Raw genomic sequence first — 15777 nt, 5'->3', positions numbered from 1 at the left:
GGAAGGACTTCCTAAGCTCATTTTTCTCTCTCCTTAAGAGCAACTCTTATCTGAAAGTTGATGTGTATCCTTCTTTTCCATGATTTTATATTTGACTTCAAACACGTGTATGCATAAACATCATATGGAATAGAAATAATTCATAAATGGCATCATTCCTATACATATTCTACAACCTGCTTTTTTATCAAAAGTTATGTTTTCTAATACCTATCCACATCAATACAAGTGCATCTTGATCATGTGCTTTTTATCTGGTTAAATAAGTCTTACTTAACTCTAGCTTGGAATTCCATTGTTTGAGATATACCACGATGTGCTCATCTATCCATTTCTCTATTCTTGAACATTTTAGTTGTTTCTAATTTTTGTCTACTACTAACAAAGTTTCAATAAACATCTTTGTACCTGGAAGTAAAATTACCTATTCATATAATCCATTTTTTGTATTTCTAAATTTTCTTTTTCTTATTCACTTGAGGGAGCTATTTATGTTTTCAAATACAATCTGCTGTTGTTGTTATATAACGCAAATATCTTCTTAAAGTGTATGCTTTATTTTTAAACACTGTGCTGTCTTTTATTTATAATCAAATTAATCAAACATTTCCTTTATAATTGGTGCTTTTGTCTTGTTAAATCTCATTCTTCTAAGATTTAGTAGAGATCATAATCTCTCATTTCTACTAAAATATTAAAATTTTGTATTTCTCATTTAAATCCTTAATCGTTTGGCATGTTTGACCATACTGTGAGTTAAGGATTTAATTTAATGCTTTTTTTCTATGGGAAAAATAATTTACCATTATCACTTTTTGAATATTTCATCTTTTCTTAATGATCTATAATGTCACCACTTTCATATATCAAGCTCTCGTATAAGGTAGACATTACTAGTGCTCACCAATATCTGGCTATTCTGTCTTCCTGGATATCCCAAAGACTACTTCTCAGCTCTTCGCCAGGACCGTGTACCTAGAAATGGCCAGTGGGCCTGTGAGCAGAAATGATGTGTAACTCTGGGATGAGACTGTGAAACAGCCTTGTTCAGTCATTCAGTTTCCCTCTTCTCCTGTGTTGGAAAGCATGAAGAATGTATGTTGGGATGACAAAGCCCACACAAGATAGAGCTGCCTGGATTGTTACATCACCTTGTGGTCGTCTGTACTAACATCAAGTCCTGTGTGAGTAAGAAGTTAACTCCCAAGTACGAAACCTCTGAGATGTCAGGACTAATGTGTTACTGTAGCTTACCTTGATGAATACTCCATGGTTCTGACTGTGAGCTCTCTGTTGTCTTCTACCAGTTCATTTGTCTATCCAAATACCATTACTGCGTTATCTTAATTATTTTGGCTTTGTGTAAAGTCTTGCTTTCTAATAGGGCAAGTCTCTATCCTCCTTCTCTTTCTTATCTTTTTTTGTCCTTTTATCTTCCCAAATGGATTTTTGAATAATTATCAAGGTTAACAAAATTGCTGCTGAGACTATGATTAGAATTTTATTAAATCTGTGCTTTAAGTTGAGAAAAAATGACATCTTCATTATGCTGAGTCTTCTATCCAAAAGCATGATAAATCTCCTCCATTTATTAGGTTTAACCATATTAAAATACCATTTTTTGTAGATTGAAAAAGCCACAGGACCTGTCTGAGGTATCATTTATAGACAGGAAAAGATCAAGTTCACATAGTGAGTTGAAGAAACAATGGAGAAAGCATAGACCATTTCTGCCTGCCCTATGAAGTCCAATTTAATCAATAAGCTAGTTACATGAGTTAAACCATGAAAGCTTTAAAATTTCTTTATAATTAAAAAATGTAATTTCATACATGGCAAAATAATATATATGAAAGATACGTGCGTAGGGCAGTGGTTCTCAATTGGGGGTGATTTTTGTCTCCTAGGGGACATTTGGCAATGCCTGTGAACATTTTTGGATGTCACAACTTTGAGGATGGTGCTACTGTCATTCAGTCAGTAGAGACCAGGGTACTGCTGACCATCCTACAATTGCACAATTGCTTGCTTATGCCTTATTTATTTATTTTGTGTTGTAATTTTTGTTTGGAGATGGGGTCTCCTTCTGTTGCACAGGCTGGAGTGCAATGGTATGATCCTAGCTCACAGCAGCTTTCAACTCCTGGCCTCAGTTGCCACCTATAGCAAATATTTATCTGAGTTTGAGAATTCTGATATGAAGGGATACAGAATAACAATAAAATAAATACCATATCTCAAAATCTGGCTTAAAAAATTAAGTTTAAAATTCATTTTACCGTAGAAGTCACTGCTATACTGAATTTTGAGTTTATCATTCTTTATAATTTGACTCCATATGCATGCATCCCTAAAAAATATACGGGTGAGTTTTGCATGTCTGTAAACTGCATAAAATGGAATCCTTCCGCATTTTGCTTCTTTATACCACGTTTACAGGAACCATCTACGTTGAAGTGTGAAAGCTGTAGTGTGATTCATTCATTTTCACTGTCATATAGTATTGCATTGGGTGAATTTAACTTACTTTATGTAGTGTCATGTTGATTATTTAGGTTGTTTCTGATTTTCTATTATGAACAACATTATTATGTACATTCTTGCATGCACCTTTTGGTACACATGGAAAAGCTTTTCCTCACTGTATATGCTTGGAATGAAACTGCTGGGCTACAGTGTATGCATTTTTTTACTTTATTGGAAAATGCGGAGGAGATAATATACACTTTTGTCAGCTGTATGTAACTGTACCTGATGTTCCACATCCATGGGACTCTGTGTCTTTATAATTTTTGTCAATCTGGTGAGCCTAAATGTTATCTTTTTGTGAGTTTAATGTGCATTTCCTAAATTTATAATAAGGGGCAACATTTCATATTTTTTTTCAGCTATTTGTGTTTACTTTTCAGTGAAATGCTTGCTTATGTCTTATTTATTTATTTATGATTTAAATTTTTTTAGAGATGAGGTCTCCCTCTGTCGCACAGGCTGGAGTGCAGTGGTGTGATCATAACTCACTGCAGCCTTGAACTCCTTGCCTCAAGCAAGTCTCCTTCCTCAGACTACTGAGTAGCTAGGATTACAGGCCCATGCCACCACCTCCAAATAATTTTAAAACTTTTTTATTTTAGAAATGGGATCTTGCTCTGTTGCTCAGGCTGGTCTTGAACTCCTGGACTCAAGTGATTTTTCTGCCTCAGCCTCCTGCATAGCTGTATTTATGTCTTTTGCCTATTAGGTTGTTTTTTTTTTTTTAGGAACTTCTAAATATTCTGCATACTAATCCTCTGTTTACTATATGAATTGCAAATATCTACCAATTGGTGGATTGTTTTCACCTGTTATGTAATGTCAATACTTTCTTTTTTGGTTCTTTAAAAGTAATATTGAAGAAAATTATTTTCTAACCTGAGACTACAAAGAAAAGTTCTATTTGAAACTTACATGGGAAATATGTTTTTGATTATATTTTAAAGGATCTAGTTCTATATTTTCAATATACCTAGCCAATTGTCCAAGCGCCATTTCTTCAAAAGTCCATTTTTCTCTTACTAATATGCAAAATCCCTTCTATCACATATTAATTTTACATATACGAGTGTGGGCTGCTTTCTGGACTCTCTTTTTTTTGTTGGTTTATTTATTTATCCCACACTAATATCATGCTATTCTGCTATTTTTGTAAATGGGGCTTAGCATCTGCTAGGATGAGTCACCGAACCTTTTTCTCCTCATTATGTAGAAGTTTTTGTTTCTATTTTTGGCAACCTTGGTCTTCAATACAAATTTTGGAATCAGCTTATCAAGATTCATAAAATATCTGGTTAAGAATTTAACAGGAATTGCATTGAATCTATAGATTTAGAGAGAACTGGTATCTTTACAATATTTTGTAACCCTATCCCACCAAGGAATGTAGTACATCTCTCCATTTATTCAACTTTTCTTATATATCCTGGCAATACATTAAAATTATTTTCATGCAGTCATTTTGTGTTTGCAGTGAGAGGGCTTCATTCTACATCAATCCATCTGCCTTGACTGGTAGTATCCTCAAATACTATTAGCCAGATCTATATTTTTAACAAGGTTCTTCAATAAATATGTAATCTAGTGATAATGGTTAATAGTTATAGCTACACATAGAAAAGATTAAATCAACTAACTCTGTGAAGAATTTTTACTTACTTGAATTAAGGTGAGTTGGGATAATTTATGATTCTCACTTGAAGCATTCCCTTTTATTAATCTCTTCCCCAATCTTATTTCTAGAACCAACTCTGAAACTCCTTTTCCATTGAAATCTTCTAACATCATCTTCTATTTTAGGATATTCATGTGAAACCTACTATTCCTTGCTAGACTTCAAAATTACATTAATACTTTTTTGCCCAATACCTCAAATGATTAAAAACAAGGATGTTTCCCCTCCAAATATTTCTTATAAAAGTTTTCAAACAGTAAGAAAATTTGCAAGAAAAGTAAAATAGAAACCATTTACTACCTCCTATAGAAACCTATAGAAAATTAAGGTATTAATATTTTCCCCTATGTATTTCATCTCTCTCCTATTCTATTATTTATCAATTATCTATTTTGTTGAACCTTTTCAACACAAGTTGCATTATAATAACCCTTCATCCTTAAATACTTTAACATGCATCTCCTAAAAATGACATTCTTCTACATAACACAACGCCATTATATACCTAGGAAAGTATTAATGACATTCTAAAAACCATCCAATATCAAGTCCATATTAAACTTTTCCAAGTGGTGAGTTTTCTACTTCTACACTTCCTTCTATATTAGCTAGCATTCCTCTTTAAAGAGGGAGTTTTCATCATTCTCAGCAAACTAACACAAGAACAGAAAGCCAAACACAGCATGTTCTCACTCATAAATGGGAGTTGAACAATGAGAACACATGGACACAAGAAGGGGAACGTTATACACCAGGACCCTTCGAGGGATTTGGGGGCTAAGGGAGGGATAGCAAGGGGTGGGAGGATAGGGGAGGGATAGTATTAGGAGAAACACCTAATGTAGACGATGGGTTGATGGGTGCTGCAAACCACCATGGCACATGTATACCTGTGTAACAAACCTGCACGTTTTGCACATGTATCTCAGAGCCTAAATTATAATAAAAATAAAATAAAATTAAAAAGGGGCTTTATCACTAACTAGAGAAAAAACATTAGTTGCTTCTAAATAGCCAGATTAAATTAAAACGGTTTCCTAATCTGGGATTTCTAGTGACCACAGGACACACTTTGGAGTTTTGTGGACCTCTTTAAATTGTATATACATATATACATTTTTTTTTCTTTCTCGGGAGAAGGTCCATACTATACTCAGATTCTCAAAGGTGTCTGTGACACCCCAAAAGATTAAGAACCACTCTTCTAAATGTTCCTTGTTATCCAGTGTGAAACATGGAATTTCTGTGTTGACATAGAGAGGAACTATACCAAATTAGAAATATCCATATGTTCCATTTCAGAATGTGTATTGCTGATTAATGGCAAAATGAGAGTTATAAAATTAGGAAAAGTGAAGGAAAATAAATGCAATTATTAATTAGGAGCTTGTTTATGATGCTGTTTGAAGACTAATAATACTTCTTTAGCTTAAATAATTTTCAATATCTTGATCACATGTACCATTAGGGGAAAGTAGTGACTAAGCTGTTGTTAGTGTATAAAATTAAAACATCCCCTAAAAATTAAAGCATCAGGCTGGGCACGGTGACTCACGCCTATAATCCCAACACTTTGGGTGGCCAAGGTGTGTGGACCACAAGGTCAGGAGTTCGAGACCAGCCTGCCAAGATGATGAAACCCCGTCTCTACTAAAAATACAAAAATTAGCTAGGCATGGTGGCTAATTACAGGTGGTAATGCCTGTAATCCCAGCTACTCAGGAGGCTGAAGCAGGAGAATTGCTTGAACCCGGAAGGGGAAGGTTGCAGTGAGCTGAGATTGTGCCACTGCACTCCAGCCTGGGTGACAGAGTGAGACTCCGTCTCAAAAAAAAATAATAATAATTAAAGCATCATCATTTGCTGACAGGCACTAATGACTCTGGTGGTGACAGGTTAGCTTAGTTCACCCATTTCATTGATGATTAAAGTTAATGAGTGAAGTGTAAGCAGGACTCTACTTAACGAATGTGCTAATTGTTTTCCTTGCTGCAAATGTTAGTGTTGCTTTTAACCACAATATACAGAAGATTAGGAGTCAATTCATCATACGTTATTTAATGAGTTACATTTATACTATATAATGGCATTGTTAAATTCACACAGCACCCTTCTTAATATTCAAAGCACTTTACTAGAGCACACTATTTTAAGCTCAAAGCTGTCCTTTGTCATTGGGGAGGCAGGAACAGTATGCCTATTTTAGCATGGTGGTTATGAACTCAGCCTCTGAATTCATGCTGCCTGAATTTAAGTCCTGGCTCTGCTATTTACCAGCTGTGTGACCTAAGAAATGTTACCGACCTTTCTATGCCTCAGTTGTCTCACTCACAAAGCAGGGTGAGTGGTAGTATCTACATCATGGGGTGTTATAAAATTTGGTAAGTTAATGCTTGCAAAGGATTTGATGCAGTGCTGGGCATGCTTTACACGATTCTCAGTTACACACCTACCCTCATGATCCATTCTTCACCCAGCACTCCAAGTGAGCTTTCAAAACTGAGAATCCCTTCATGTCACCTGGCTGCTCAAAATAGTCAGGGGACTGCCCATGGCAAGGGATTGAAATCCAAACTGTTCACCCTGGCCAGACCTGTTTTCCAGACTGTGCCTAGCTCTGTGCCCTCGTCTTTGCCTCCCCACCCCTTCCTGGTGCCTGTGCTCTAAGCATGCTGGTCTCCTTTTTGTTTTTCAAACACCCAAACTCTTCTGCTTCAAGGACATTGCCTGGACCTTCCTTCCCCCAGATCCTCTGGCACCTCTGATTCACATGCAGATTCAGGAACGCAGGCTGCCTTCCCCAACTACCCCATCCTAGTTACACCTGGCTGTTGCCACTGCCATGCTGAATGAATAAAGGAATGATTTTTGAGAACCTCCAGGCTCATGGCACACTATCATCACTAGTCTTTACTTTATTCTATTTTCTTTATAGCATGTATCCCTTAAACAATGCATAAATATACATACAGGATATTTATTTATCTGAATAAATCTGCAGTCGTGCATAAGTCCCTTAGAACTCAGAATCTCCTTGGCTTCTACTGTCGTTCCTTCCATATGCTCTCTTGGCTGGTGGTTCTCCAAGTTCAGTGTGTGCTGGGCCTATCTCCAGAGTTTCTGATTTGGTAGGCCAGGGCAAATCTCTTTGGGAAAGTGACATTCAGGGATGAGATCTAAAGGATGAGAAGAAGTCCAATCCCATTGGAGCTGGAGGATGAGTGTTCTAGGCGGTAGGAACAGCAAGTGCCAATATGCTGAGCTGAGGAAAGAGCTATAGTGTTTGAGTAACAGAAGGAAGGTGGGTATGTCTGAAGCTTGGAGGGAGAGTGGGAAAGAATTCCAGGCTGACCTTGAGCAGGAGACAGGGGTCTGATCAGGCAGTGGCTATGGGCCCTGTTGGGAATGGTAGTTTGTGTTCAGAATGTAGCGAGAAAGCTTTGCACAGGGGAGAAACATGATCCGATTCACATTGTTTTAAAGGGTCACTCAGGATGCTGTGTGGACAAAGCCTTGTAAGGGGGTAAAAGTTCAGTAATGAAATTCATTCTACCCCTTCCTCTGAAGCAATCATCTAGTCTACACTGACTTCCCACGGAGCGCACTGTTTTTTGGGCTCTCGAGCTGCCGTAGCACTCTGTTAAAGTGGGTGGCTGCCATCGTAGCAAACAAATGAATCTAGTGTCTGTCTCAATTCCCAACTTGGAGGAAAAGCTTCAAGCTCACCGTCCCTGTCTAGGGAGCAGCCCTCGTCATTTCTGCGTCGGGGAGCTCCGTATTCTGCCTCACCTGTTGCTCTGTTGCTCTGGCCCAGCTGCTGGACCAGGAGAGGGACCAGGAGAGACCTCAGGGTGGCCAGAATGCAGGCTAGCCTGCAGTTAGCGAGGTGGCCCAGCACAGGGCTCTGCCTAGCAAGGTTAAAGATAGTGAACAAACCACTCCCATCAGACATTGTCTTTTTTTTTTTTTTTTTTTTTTTTGAGACAGAGTTTTGCTCTTGTTACCCAGGCTGGAGTGCAGTGGCACGATCTCGGCTCACGGTAACCTCCGCCTCCTGGGTTCAGGCAATTCTCCTGCCTCAGCCTCCTGAGTAGCTGGGATTACAGGCACGTGCCACCATGCGCAGCTAATTTTTTGTGTTTTTAGTAGAGACGGGGTTTTACCATGTTGACCAGGATGGTCTCGATCTCTTGACCTCGTGATCCACCCACCTTGGCCTCCCACAGTGCTGGGATTACAGGCGTGAGCCACCGCACCCGGCCCAGACACTGTCTTTTGCAGCAGCAGCAGTAGCAGATGGTAGCAGGACTAGAAGCTTATGTGCAGAGAAACATCATGAGGCTGCAGGAGCCATGAGATCGAGGTTATGAATTAGAGTCAGAAGTGAGCAGGACTTACTGGCAAACCTAGAAGGCAATGGAAAAATACCCAGAGCAAAATGGGTTGCTTGGTTATGGCAGAAGAGGCAGAAGCCAGGGCAAAGCAATGCTGGGTCCCCAACATGGTAGAGTCCATTAACATTTGCTGTTGGGGAGCAGAATGAATGGAAGCAGAGGGCCGGGTTTCCAGAGGGGTGCAGAGTCTTCAGGTAATCCGTTTCAGGCCTGCCTCTTCTGGGCTTCTCTGCTTTGGTGATCTCCCTTCTATACATGTCCTAAAATACCTTCCCTACCCACCCTTATTACACAGAGTACCCCGAGCCCCTTGCCAAAATGAAAACGGACACCCACACCCCACTTAGGAGTGGAAATTCCTACTTGCTTACTGGAATTCCTTTACAGCCCTCAGTTGTACAATCTGAAATAATTTAACACTGTTCTATCATTGTTTAGGCCAGAATAATGTCTTCATTTTTAGTTGAAACTTTAATATAAATTTGCCTTCACAGAAAGAAACGAACACCTGTGGTACCAAAATATGAGAAAGCAGCCATATGACTGTAAATTACTACAGAATAGCAAAATCTCCCCTAAAATATAATTTTTAATTCACTGAGCTTATGAGTTATACATTTTTCTGTATGTAAAAATTCTAAAAATTAAGTATAAAACATGATAACATTTTCTCATGGGTGCATCGCTTACCTGTTTAAAACCACTTATTAGGCTGGGTGCAGTGGCTCATGCCTGTAATCCCAACACTTTAGAGGACCAAGGCAGGAGGATCACTTGAAGCTAGGAGTTCAAGACCAGCCTGAGCCACAAAGCCAGACCCCCATCTCTACAAAAAAAAAAAAAAAAAAAAAATTAAAAACTCATTTATTAGCAATTTATAACTTTTAGGGAATAATCTCAGATCCTTAGAAGGAAATTGGAGGCCCATCTCTTCAGCCTCCTCCACCAGCCTGTTTTTCTTCTCCTTTGTTTTCCAAAATGCAGAGGTCCTAATCCATCTGTGTGGAACCACCTGTAATGTACTGACCAGGGGTGCTGTCTTACGCCTTGTACTGTTACAGCATTTCTGGTCTGGAAACCTTTCTCCAACTTCAGTCCACATTAGTTTGAGTGACTCCCTCCTTGGTAACACTTGGAACTGACTCCTTCCATTACATTGTGATGTGTTCCATTGGAGGTTTCTGTTTACTTGTGCATTCAGGGCTAGGATCTCAGCCTCCAGAAGACTGTGCCTTTATCTTTCTCCAGGGACTAGCTCTGTGCCAGGACATGTATAGCGTGTGGCCCACAATAAAGATTTATGGAATGAAAGAATGAAGCTACAAAGTCTTGTGCCACAGGTTCAGAGGTGTGGCTTGGGGTTGCCCCAGGAAGACAGATTCGGTACTGTCAATATCTTTATAAAGAATATGCATACAATCCTTTTTCATACATGATTCCTAAATAATGTTGTGCATGCTGTTCACAATAGCAAAGACTTGGAAACAATCTGAATGCCCATGAGTGATAAACTGGATAAAGAAAATGTGGCACATATACACCATGGAATTCTATGCAGCCATAAAAAGGATGAGTTTATGTCCTTTGCAGGGACATGGATGAAGCTGGAAACCATCATTCTCAGTTAACTAACACAGGAACAGAAAACCAAACACTGCATGTTCTCACTCATAAGTGGGTGTTGAACAATGAGAACATATGGACACAGGGAATGGTACATCAGACACTGGGGACTGTTGGGTGTTGGGGGGGCTAGAGAAGGGATCGCATTAGGAGAAATGTCTAAAGTAGATGATGGGGTATGGATGCAGCAAACCACCACGGCACATGTATAACTATGTAACAAACCTGCGTGTTCTGCACGTGTACCTCAGAACTTAAAGTACAATTTAAAAAAATAATGTTGTGCATAGGTGGCATGCTTCACGAAGTTTCAGGGTTTTAAATACAACCTCCTTCCCCCAGGCCCCACCTAGAAAGGCCAAATGTGTTGTACAAACCCTTCCTTTGTATGTGGCCTAGATGAGGGGATCAAATACCTGTCCCAGGAGCAGAATGTTTTCTGGGTCTCATTGGAGCTTGGTTTGATTATTTTTTAACCATTAGCTTCAGCCTGTGGGAACTAAACCTTACATGCCACCTCCTCAGAGGTGTTTTCTCTCTCAGGACAACTTGTTCATTCTTTTATAGCAGTGGTCCCCAACCTTTTTGGCACCAGGGACCAGTTTCGTGGAAGACAATTTTTCCGTGGATGAGGGAATGGGGGAATTGGTTTTGGGATGAAACTGTTCCACCTTAGATGATTAGGCATTAGATTCTCATATGGAGCATGCAACCTAGATCCCTCACATGTGCAGATCACAGTGGGGTTTGCACTCCTCTGAGCATCTAATGCTGCTGCTGATCTGGCAGGGGGCAGAGCTCAGGTGGTAATGCTTGCCCCCCTGCTGCTCACCTCCTGCTGTGTGGCCCAGTTTCTAACAGGCCACAGGCTGGCACCAGTCTGCAGCCTGGGGGTTGGGGACCCCTGCTTTGTAGCACTCAGCACAATTTTACTGATAACTTTATGTCTTTACCATCTCTCTTGGAGTTGGGTATGAGGTCCGCAAGGGCCAGGATGGTGCCTGTTCTATTCCTTGCTGCACAACACAGTGTGGTGCCTCAGAGGTACCTGGTGAGCTTCTGCTGGGTTGTGTTTGGGATGAAATACCCTCCAAGTGTCATGCTACTAACTGGCATGCCCAAATTTGAAAAATAGCACATAATTTCACTCTCAAAAAAAAACAAAAAACAATAACCTTGAAAGGTGTGAATGGCTATTACTATTTTACCAGCAAGGAAACAGCCCGAAGAGAGATTGACTTGATGAAAATAATAGTCACGGATACAAATAAAGGCTTGGACCCAGATTTTCTGATAGAAAGCCAGTCTTTTTTACTTCTACAATTATCTTTAGAGAAAATTTCAGGAGTGCTAATCTACAGAATGCTATTGCAAAGGTCAGCCCAGTGGAAATTCTCTTGTCCCTCTGCCCAGTGCATGCTAGGGAAGAGAAAGAAAATCAACAGGATGATAATGAAATGATGGTAGAAATGACCCAGCCTACTGAACACACTACTTGGGTTTTCCCTAAAGTTGTTTTAGTAACTTATTATAAAACAACAAGACACAGATCTTTAATTCACACCAAAAAGTAAACTCCCTGTAGTCTCAAATGTGTGCTATCACATCTTTAGGAAACTTCTTATTAGTTAAGTTGATAAGCATTGACACTGAGGTATTATCAGTCCAACAAGAGTGAAGAGAATTCAAATGTGAAATCTAGTCAAGAATTTGTTATTGGGCAGGAATCGATCAAAATGAGGCTCTGAGTTCATTATTCTAGTTTTTAGGATGCCCTGTCAGAATAAACACTAGAAAATATTTTATTTTCAAAACATAATGTTTTATACATATTAGTGTAAAGCACTATGACTCAGAAATTCTAGTTACCATATCTAAACATTATGGCAAAAATTGCTATAAGAACACATGGAGATAGTACAAGCTTCTGTGAATTATGATGAGCAAATGGCATTGATTCATGTCTCTGTGAATTAAAAGCTTGAGAAATGTCTGTAGGCCTTCCCCTTTGATGTATTGTCTGCTAATCTGTATAAGCAATTTCCTGTATATTCTCATGATAAATTTAGATGTTTTAATACAATGTTTCTTAAATGATTTTGATTACAATTCACTGTGAAAACTGCATTGGGACCCAATGTATACATACATATGTATATATAACTGGAAATGTGTCTTACAATAGTACCTTTGCTGTGTACCATGTATTCTGGTATTTTTTTATTTTATTATTTCCTATTTCATTAGTTAAAACAAATTCTGGTCATTACCCAGTAAGCTGATTTCGTGTCCCATTCATGGATTGTGCCCATAAGCTTAAAATCTCTCTTAGTTAGTGTTTTGGGTATATATTGCTTTGCAACAGACAACTGCAACTTTGTGGTTTAAAACAAAAAGCGTTTTTATTACATTTCAAAATTTTATTGGTCAGGAATTTGGGCAGTGTTTGGCTGGGTGATTCTTATGTTCCATATGGCATTAATGGGTTCACTTGGCGGCTTTTGGCTGAAGAATGACTGATTTAAAGGCCCCAGATGGCTTCACTCATATGTTGTCAGAGATGGCTAGAAATCTTGGCTCTAGTGGACTGCTGATAGAAGAGCCTGCATGTGCCTACTCTTGGCTGAGAGACCTCTAAGTAGTTGAACTTAAATGATGGCCCAAGAATCCACCAAATAAAGTGAAAGCTCTATGACCTTTTATGACCTGGCCTTGAAAGTCCCACTGTGTCATTTCCATGGTACTCCATAGGTGAAAGCAGTCACAGAAACACATAGATTTAAGGAAAGATCCTATCTCTCAGTGGAAACAATGTCAAATAATTTGTGGACATGTTTTCAAAACCATAAAAATAGCTTTGAGTCATGTTTCTCTGAATTAAGAGTTGGGGATGTATCTATGGATCATCCCTTTTGATCTAAAATTTATAAACAATAACTCCTCTATTCTTGTATTAAATTCAAATGTTGTAATACAATGTTTTTCAAATGATTTGACCATAATCCACAGTGAGAAATACATTTTTTCATTACAATCCAGGACACACACACACAAACTACACACACATAACATTAAAAATGCTTTATGAAATAATATTTACAGTGTACCTTGCATTCCATAGCTTCTCTTGTATTCTATTCTATTTGTAAATGATGATAGCTATTACCCACTAAATCAATTTCACACACGTTAATGAATTGTGACCCTAAGTTTTAAAAACAGTGTAGGCCCAAATTTGCCTTTTTGAGACTCTCAGCTCTTGGAGATCAAGAAAGTGGTTTTATTATTCTTTGTTCCTGATACCACTGTAGATGTTCAGTAAATGTTTCTTGAGTTTTTGAATGAAGAGAAAGAAAAAAATAAAGGAATGAAATTGCTCTCACTTTGTTTACAATTTTACATTTGTCGTCTATTCTCTTTGACTTCTGTGTTATGGTTCAGTGAAACATGTGCAGAAGTTATACATCAGAAGGATAGTGGTGGCTGAAGACCTGTTATTTAGTTGAATTTCTTTCTTTCCAGCCTTCCTTCCCTCCAACATCTAGCAGGAAAGATAGAAACGTAAACAGGAAACACTAATACAAGTTCATGACTGAGATGCTTAACACTCTGTCCAAAGTGTTCAGAGTAGGGAGTTACTACTTCTGCCTGTGGTAGAATTGGTGAGGCCACACAAAGCAAGAGGCATTTAGGCTGGATCTCGGAGGATGAAGAGGACTTTGTTAAATAGATGAGGAGATTAAATGCTTTCCTAGTGGAGGCACAACATGAACAAAGACTGAGAGGTGAGATGTGTCTGCAGGGGGTCCTGAGAGTCTGTGAAATTCCTGTGACTGTTGCGGACAAAGAGAGAAGGGAAGAAGGGAAGGATGGGGAAAGAAAACTGAGGAGGTGAGTTGGGGCCAGGTCAAGAAGAGCCTTATGACATATTAAGTCATTTAGACCAGGGGTCCCCCCAGTACTGGTCAGTGGCTTGTTAGGAACTGGGTGGCACAGCAGGAGGTGAGCAGGGGGTGAGTGGGTGAAACTTCATCTGTATATACAGCCAGTCCCCATCACTTGCGTTACTGCCTGAGCTCTATCTCCTGACAGATCAGTGGCGTCATTAGATTCTCACAGGAGCACAAACCCTACTGTGAACTGCGCATGTGAGGGATCTAGGTCACGTCCTCCTTATGAGAATCTAATGCCTGATAATCTGTCACTGTCTCCCATCACCTCCACATGGGACTGCCTAGTTGTAGGAAAACAAGCTCAGAGCTCCCACCGAGTCTACATTATGGTGAATTGTGTAATTATTTCATTATATATTACAATGTAATAATAGGAATAAAGTGCACAATAAATATAATGTAATTGAATCATCCTGAAACCACCCCCTGCCCCTGTCCATGGAAAAATTATCTTCCATGAAACTAGTCCCTGGTGCCAAAAAGGTTGGAGACAGCTGTTTTAGACTTTATCCTGAAAGCAACGGAAGAGTGTTTCATCATATGACACCGTTCTTAAGAAAGTATAGGCAAAGGTCAGCACATAGAGATATGAACCAATGCAACCCTGCCACAGCCCCTCCCAAACTAAGCATACATCTCTTTATTTCCAGCAGAGGAAATTAACAGCACCAGACTTTCTTCATGATTAACATGAAGAAATAGTGGCTTCGGCCCATGATCTATAGCTGTAAGATAAGCTGCTATGCTGTATCACAAGAATACACTGGAACGTGGTTTAGGGATTCAAGGTGGGGACCCCAGACAGCCGAATTGCTTTTGGCCACTGTTAGATTTGTAATCTTTGGTGTGACATGACAGTTCCCTGGGCCTTGGTAGACCACTGTAAATTAAGAAGTGAGATTAGATCAATGATTTATATCACATTTTTTCCTTCAAAGAACCAGATCATAAATACATAGGGTTTGTGGGCCACATGGTCTCTGTAACAACTACTCAGCTCTGCTATTGTAGCTTGAAAGCAGCCATAGACAATATAAAAATGCATGTGACTGGGTTCCAAAAATCTTTATCTACCTGTGCTTAAATTTGAATTTAGTACAATTTTCATGTATCATGTATCATGAAGTATTGCTCTCATTATTTTTTTCAACCATGTGTAAAACATCTTCTTAGTTTGGCAGGTTGTAAATAGCAGTGGTGGGCTGGATTTTGGCCTATTGATTAGCCAATTTGTGTTCTCTGTGGTTATATCAAAGTATAAGGTTTCTATGTGCCCTATTTCCTTATAGGAAATATACAATGCTTTTTAAAAGTTCACCAATAGTATATTTTCTAATGTTTGTACATTTAATAATTTATTTTTAAACATAACCAACCTGTACAGATAAGACTTATGTTGGTTATAAGGGTGCTTATTTTTTGGTAACCAAGATTTGTGGAAAAATTATAGAACCTGATAATAAATAGCTTCCCTGATATTCCCAGCATGACTACAGATACTTTAAAGAATTACTTTATCAGTTCTTATATTGTCACTCAGAGGGATAAGAAGTTACAGTATTAATATTTTTAAAACTTCTTTTTTAAGTGAGTAAGAGCTGAA

The sequence above is a fragment of the Sapajus apella genome, unplaced genomic scaffold (assembly GCF_009761245.1).
Source record: "Sapajus apella isolate SASKATOON/1434 unplaced genomic scaffold, GSC_monkey_1.0 scaffold10, whole genome shotgun sequence".
Taxonomy (NCBI): domain Eukaryota; kingdom Metazoa; phylum Chordata; class Mammalia; order Primates; family Cebidae; genus Sapajus; species Sapajus apella.
Note: the sequence above shows the minus strand (reverse complement) of the source record.